This window comes from Lemur catta, chromosome 16 (assembly GCF_020740605.2).
Source record: "Lemur catta isolate mLemCat1 chromosome 16, mLemCat1.pri, whole genome shotgun sequence".
NCBI classification, from domain to species: Eukaryota; Metazoa; Chordata; class Mammalia; order Primates; family Lemuridae; genus Lemur; species Lemur catta.
The window spans coordinates 23,151,916-23,159,236 of NC_059143.1; the positions used below are offsets into that span (position 1 = coordinate 23,151,916).

Genomic DNA, 7,321 nt, shown 5'->3' on the forward strand with positions numbered 1-7,321 from the left:
AAAGTATATATGTTTGTGGTGTACAACATGATAGTTTGAAGTACATATACATTGTGGATTGGCCAAAATGAGCTAATTAACATATACATTACCTCACATACTTGTCATTTATTTGTGGTGAGAACATTTAAAATCTACTGTTGTAAGCTCACCCCAAGGGCCATTCAGACTATCGTGCTGGGCTAGCTAAAGGGGAGCCATCTTGCTTCCAGTGTGCTTTTGGTTTGTTTTGTCTTAAGTTTAGAATTAATCTGCTTCTTGCTTACACTGCTGTCCAACACAAGGTTAGAAAACGACCTTGAGGAAAAACAGATCAAGAGTCCAGAATAAGCCAACCGCAGACTGCTGATGGATGACAAGATCCGCCAGATGACCTATTGTTTGCTGATAACCACCAAGCATGCCTTGCTGACTTGCACAAAGCTTGCTTTCTGCCACCAACCCCCTTTACCCCTTCCTTTTATAAGTTGTTCAGTAAGTAGAGGAGATGAAACGGTCTTTGAGACAAGAGTCCCCCATCTCCTCAGGATGCTGCCACTGGAATAAACCACCTTTCCTTCACCAACACTCGCCTCTCATATCTTTCTTTTGGGAGGCAGGCAGCCGAACCTGTGTCCGGCAACCCCTTCAGCAATTTTCAACCACACAATACGTTTTATTAACTGTAATCCCCATGTTGTACAATAGTTCTCTTGATCGACAATCTTCTATTTAGGAAAAATTACAATCTCATTTTATATGTGAAGAAATAGTCCTAGAGAGAGAAAACCACTTTCCCAAGGTTCTATGCCTAGTTAGGCACACAGATAGAAAAAGCCTCTCAATTTCCTGACTTCCAGTCTCAAGTACTTTTCATTGTACTTTTTCAGTTTACACATTCATAGAATTTGTTGTGATTTTTTTGCCTCTATTTCAAAAACTTTTTGAGGCAACAGATGTTGTTTTAATGAGTCCCTTTTTATAAGTGCCTTTGATTTCTGACACATCAAAAATGATTTTACCTACATAAAAATAAAAGGAATAGTTACAAATGTTAAGCAGTCCCCAAAAGCTGTGCACTTTTTTGTTAACTTGCTACACAAGTTAAAAATATATGTAGTTTGAAAGAAATTAAAGAAGACAAACACATGGAAAGATATCTCATGTTTATGGATTGAAAGACTTAAATGTTTAAATGGCAATATTCCCCAAATTGATCTACAGATGCACTGAAATTTCTATCAAAATCCCAGATGATTTCTTTATAGAAATTGACAGGCTGACCCTAAAATATATATGAAAATTTAAGGAACTCAGAATATCTGAAACAACCTTTTTTTTTCTTTTTCTTTTTTTGAGACAGAGTCTTACTCTGTTGCCTGGATTAGAGTGCTGTGGCGTCAACCTAGCTCACAGCAACCTCAAACTCCTGGGCTCAAGCAATCCTCCTGCCTCAGCCTCCCAAGTAGCTGAGACTACAGGCATGCGCCACCATGCCCGGCTAATTTCTTCTGTATATATTTTTAGTTCTCCATATAATTTCTTTCAATTTTTAGTAGAGACGGGGTCTCGCTCTTGCTCAGGCTGGTCTCAAACTCCTGAGCTCAAACAATCTGCCCGCCTCGGCTTCCCAGAGTGCTGGGATTACAGGCATGAGCCACCGTGCCCAGCCTGATTGAATCATTTTAAATCCATTGAGATTTGGTTTAAGTTTCAGAATATGGTCTATCTTGGTAAAAGTTAAATGCACATTTGTAAAAATGATGTATTTTGCTATTGTTGCATGAATGTTCTGCAAATGTCAATTAGGTCATGTTGATTGATGGTGTTGCTCAAGTCTTCTTTATCCTTACCTTGTATCTTTATATCTGTCTGTATTAGTTTCCTGAACCTGCTGTAAAAATTGTCACAAACTGAGTGACTTAAAACAAGAGAAATCTATTAGTTCACAGTTCTGGAGTACAGAAGTCTGGAATCAAGGTATGAGCAGCGCCATGCTCCCTGGGAAGGCTCTAAGAAAGAATCTTTTTTTTTTTTTAATTTTTTTATATGGAACACTTCACGAATATGCGTGTCATCCTTGCGCAGAGGCCATGCTAATCTTCTCTGTATCATTCCAATTTTAGTATATGTGCTGCCGAAGCGAGCACTAAGAAAGAATCTTCTTTCCTCTTCCAGTTTGTGGTAGTTGCCAGCAATTCTTAGCATTCTTTGGTTTGTGGCAGCATAACTACAATTTCTGCCTCCATTGTCATGTGGCCTTCCTCCCTATGTCTCTGTGTCTTCATATTTTTCTTTCCTTATATGGACACCTGTCATTGGATTTAACGCCCAGCCTAATCCAATATGACCTCATCTTAATTTGATTACATTTGCAAAGACCCTGTTTCCAAATAAGGTCACATTCACAGCTACAGGGATTAGGAATTCAACATACCTCAATTCAACTCACAACACTATTTTTATATCTATTCTTATATCCTTATGTCTATTCTTTGTAGCAGCCAAGGGGCTCTCTTGGTCCTCTGAAAGTTCACTGAAAAATCAACTCACACAAGGCAGATTAATTGAGGAAAGGGAATACAAATTTATTTAATGTATATACAAAGAAGCCTTCAGAATGAAGACCCAATTCCCTAAAGGGGTACAGAAGCTTATATACCATCTCAGTACATCTAAATGAGTGCTTAGATGGACTCTGACCATTAACTATGAAAGAATGAGGGCTTGGATCCTGGCAAGACAGATTATGGGGAGAAAAGGAATTCTGTTGAAGGCCAATAAATGATTATGGGGAGAATTCAATGTCCTGAAGAACATGCAGTGGTCTAGGACAAGGTCTATGGGGCCCGCAGAGTAGACCATGGTTCATGACAAAGTTCTGTCCATGTTTCTTGACAGATTTAAGTCTTCCTTCCTACAATATCACTTTAGTTAATGAAAACTCAGGGAAGGGACTGGAGGTAATTGTTTTCTACTTTGGTAGACTTCTGTACTTTAGGCAGATAAGAAACTTCAGAGAATCCTACGCTTTGGAGAGACAGTAGGGGTAGTGAGAACAGGTGGTGGGGGAGGGGAGAGGTCAGAGAGACCTTTTCAGTTAGGTATGTACAAAGCACCACATTTTTGGGTATTCGTTTCAAAGCCCCGACATCTGATAGCCTTATAGAATAATATGTCCTTTCTTTTTTTTTGCGACAGGGTCTCACTCTGTTGCCTGGACTATAGTGCAGTGACCTCATCATAGCTCACTGCAACCTCAAATTCCTGTGCTCAGGCAATCCTCTTGCCTCAGTTTCCCAAGAAGTGGGAACTACGGGTGCGTGCCTGTGCAACTTGGCTAATTTTTTCTATTTTTTTGTAGATTCAGGGACTCTCTATGTTGCTCAGGCTAGTCTCAAACTCCTAGACTCCAGCAATCCTCCTCCTGTCTCAACCTCCCAAAGTGCTAGGATTATTGGCACGAGCCACTGTGCCTGGCCTAGAATGATATGTCCTCCTATATTCTTAGATTAAAAGTGAATTTTTGGTGTACTTGTTCTATTAGTTATTAAGAGAGGAGTATAGAAATATGTGACTATAATTGCAGATTTGTCTATTTCTCATTTCACTTCTATCAACTTTTGCTGCATGAAATTTGAAGCTCTTTTTTCCCCAGCTTTTTAAATTTTCCCCTTTTATACAAAACAAAGTAGAAGAAATAACACAGAATTAAAACTGCAAAAGCAGAATTCAGTAGAACATGTATACACACAAAAAATCTGGGTAGGAAGATGGGCTTATTTACAATAAAGAAACAAAGGTAAAATTAAGGTAGTTTTCACATGAAAGATTAAAAAAAATCAAGCATATGCTACAATGGGTACCACCATTTACAGCAATATTAAAGGGGGGCAGAATTTAACACTTAATAGGGACAGACATACCACAAGGCACAGGTTTTACAGCATCAGTGCAATAAATTCACAAACTATATTATAGCTAATCAGTTTAAGAATTGTTCCCAAATATGTCACATTTTTGGCCCTCAGAGGTTCATTCCTATAGATTTCAACTACTCTAAATTTCTAGCTACTGGGAAGGAAAGAATGATTATAAGAAACTTTCTAAGGAGTTACAAAATCTAAGTAGACCAGAGGCCAACTGTCATCACCTCACGTCTGCTCTCACCAACAGTCCTTGCATTTTTCAGAGAACTATTTAGGAAAAAAGTCAGACATCAGTGTAATCACTATCTCCTATGCCAAATCTATGGGGACTGAAATGGACAGGTAATTACCATAAAATGAGAATTTTGAGGATTACCTTTAAAGGCTTATTCTGGTCAAAAATTAGTCAGGTAAGATTATTTCCTATTGAAATGAATCTTGACGAAACAGAGAAGACTTTTGGACTTTACTGGCTGGTTTTTTGAGTGAAGGTCATAGACAAAAGTCTTAACCTACTGTATATTATAGCTAAAGTCAGCTGAAAACGTGAAATTAAAAGCATGCTAAAAAATCCTAAATATAATCTTTTGGAAGTCTGCTATTAAAAAGCCTTTACCACACTCTAGGAGGCCAAGCCAGGCGGATCGTTTGAGCTCAGGAGTTCGAGACCAGCCTGAGCAAGAGTGAGACCCTGTCTCTACTAAAAAAATAGAAAGAAATTATATGGACAGCTAAAAATATATATATAGAAAAAATTAGCCAGGCATGGTGGTGCATGCCTGTAGTCCTAGCTATTTGGGAGGCTGAGGCAGGAGGATTGCTTGAGCCCAGGAGTTTGAGGTTACTGTGAGCTAGGCTGATGACATGGCACTCTAGCCCAGGCAACAGAGTAAGACTGTGTCTCAAAAAATAAAGAAAGAAAGAAAAAGCCTTTACCGATTTACTAACTTGAAGTCTCAGTGCAAGGGGACAAGAGCTCTAAGGCTCTCAGATTTTTCTCATTTGGGAGAAAGGACCAAGGTTTCCTACAAACTGCTAAGTTTTGCACAAGGGAGAAACCTACACACACTAGGGCATAGAATTAGTTTCAACTTACTCCATGGGGATTCTTCTCCCAGGGCAAAGAAACAGAATGAGGAATGATTCTTCTTCTTTTTTTCTTTTTTTAGATAGTTTCTCAGCCTGTTGCTCGGGCTAGAGTTCCATGGCATCAGCCTAGCCCACAGCAACCTCAAACCTTCTGGGCTCAAGCCTCCTGCCTCAGCGTCCCGAGTAGCTGGGATTACAGGCATGCACCACCATGCCTGGCTAATTTTTTCTATATATATTTTTAGTTGTCCAGCTAATTTCTTTCTATTTTTAGTACAGACAAGGTCTTGCTCTTGCTCAGGCTGGTCTGGAACTCCTGAGCTCAAACAAGCCACCCGCCTCGGCCTCCCAGAGTGCTAGGATTACAGGCGTGAGCCACCACACCCAGCCAGGAATGATTCTTAATTGGTTTCTTCATCAGAAGTGGTAAATTTGGTCTCTATATCCCTGAAATCAGACAGTTTTTTAAGCAGACTGTGAAAGCAGACAGTAGAACCAGCTTCTTGTAGCCACAGACCACTACCTTGTACCTAGCTAAAGCAAAGATCAACTCCAACAATTACCCAAAGTCACTTTACTGTACTAAAGGGTAAAGTCCATCACTATATTATTTTAAAGGAAGTTGCCTAAAAGTAAGAATTCAATTAACGCTGGGTGAGAAAAATCAAAATAAGTCATACTCATTAAAGAGTTTTCCATATAAGGCCAACTGATGAGAATGTACCCAACTACACTTGACAAGAAGACACTATGCACAAAGCCATATTTGGTGAGTCTGAATTTCTATTAACTGTGGGGAGAGTGAGGGAGAACATACTTCTTTAACATTTTAGTATCCAGAGAGTATAGTAGAAACCATCCCCAGGGACAATGTATACACTCCATTAATCACATTGAATAAAGCAGTGAATTATTCATTTTTCTTTTCTTTTTGTTTGAGAAGCTTGTTTATGTCCCTTTTGGCCATTCCAATGTACTTCAAAATGATTCCATGTTGGTTAAGTCCAGGAAGCAACACTACGAAAGTCACTATTAAGTAGGTGAGAAGCAGGTTGTGGACTTATTGGCCCACCTAAGCAACCGCAGCAAGATCATGGTCATGAAGTACATTTTAGGTTTTTCTTCTTTTTGTGCAAAGAGGTGTTTCCACCAGCCCACAGCTCTGCATCGAATTTTTACTAGATTGCTGCAGATTTCGTGGAATCTTTGCTGTTCTTCAGTGGTCCATTTATTGAAGCCAAAAATTCTAGGTGCTAGAATAGGAACAATGTAGTCAGCCAAACACAAAAACATAACAAAACAGGAAACATCGGATAGTAGATCATCAGACACACCAAAGAAACCACACCCATAATGGCAGGTGGAAACCAGGCTCTTTCCCATCCGAGGTCTTTATCCGTCATCAGCATCAGTTCTCCCCATCCTTGCGACTGCTCTTCCAGATTGCAGTCTCTGCAGCCAGCAAGTTGGTGCTCCCACTATCTCCCTCCACCATGGTCCCTGAGATACCTTCTCAGCTAGTGTAAGTCACCCTCCAACTCAGCCTGCCTCCCGAGAACCGCGCAGCGATCCCAGCGCCTGAAGCTCTTTATTAGCTACATTAATATTCGGTATTGCTAAGTCTTTTGGTTAATTGACTCCTTTACTTAAGTATGTGCACTGTCACTGTTCCTATTCAGCATAATTCTGGAGGTCCTAGCTACCACAATTAAGGCCAGAAAAAGTAATAAACGGTATAAGATCATAAAGAAAAACAGATATGTCATGGCAGTCATATGTCCTACATAGAAAATGTAATTTTATCATAGAAAAATTATATACAACAACAGAAAAAGAGTTCTACAAGTTTACTAGATAAAAGACCAATACACAAAAAAATCAACTGTGCTATTATAGTGGTAACAGATAATTAGAAAATAGACATTTTAAGAGATACATCTTTCAATAGCAATAACATATTTGAGATTACTGGAATATATATAACATAAAGTATATTATATACATAATTTTTTAATAATGGAAGTCCTCTGGGGAGAAAATTATAAAACTTCACTGGAATTTGAAAAAACAAATAAATGGAAAAATATACCTTGTTTATGGACTCAGCACTGTAAATATGGCAGTTCTTTCCAAATTAACCTATAAATTCAATGTTAAGTTTAAGACTATAAGCCCGGTATGGTGGCTTATGTCTATAATCCCAGTGAATCAGGAGGCTGAGACGAGAGGATCACTTGAGCCCAAGAGCTCAAGGTTGCAGTGATCTATGATGGGGCCACTGTATTCCAGCCTAGGCAACAGAGCAAGGCCCTGTCTGTGGGGGG

General features: G+C 39.2%; 1 non-coding gene and 1 pseudogene across 1 annotated transcript; both read right to left on the reverse strand.

The window, feature by feature from the left end:
- Window positions 1-2,022: 2,022 nt before the first annotated feature.
- LOC123622020 lies at window positions 2,023-2,129 on the reverse strand. The gene has a single exon (XR_006729384.1). It is a non-coding gene; the product is annotated as a U6 spliceosomal RNA (small nuclear RNA).
- Window positions 2,130-5,907: 3,778 nt separating this feature from the next.
- On the reverse strand, window positions 5,908-6,492 carry LOC123621665 (annotated as a pseudogene).
- Between the last annotated feature and the right edge of the window lie 829 nt (window positions 6,493-7,321).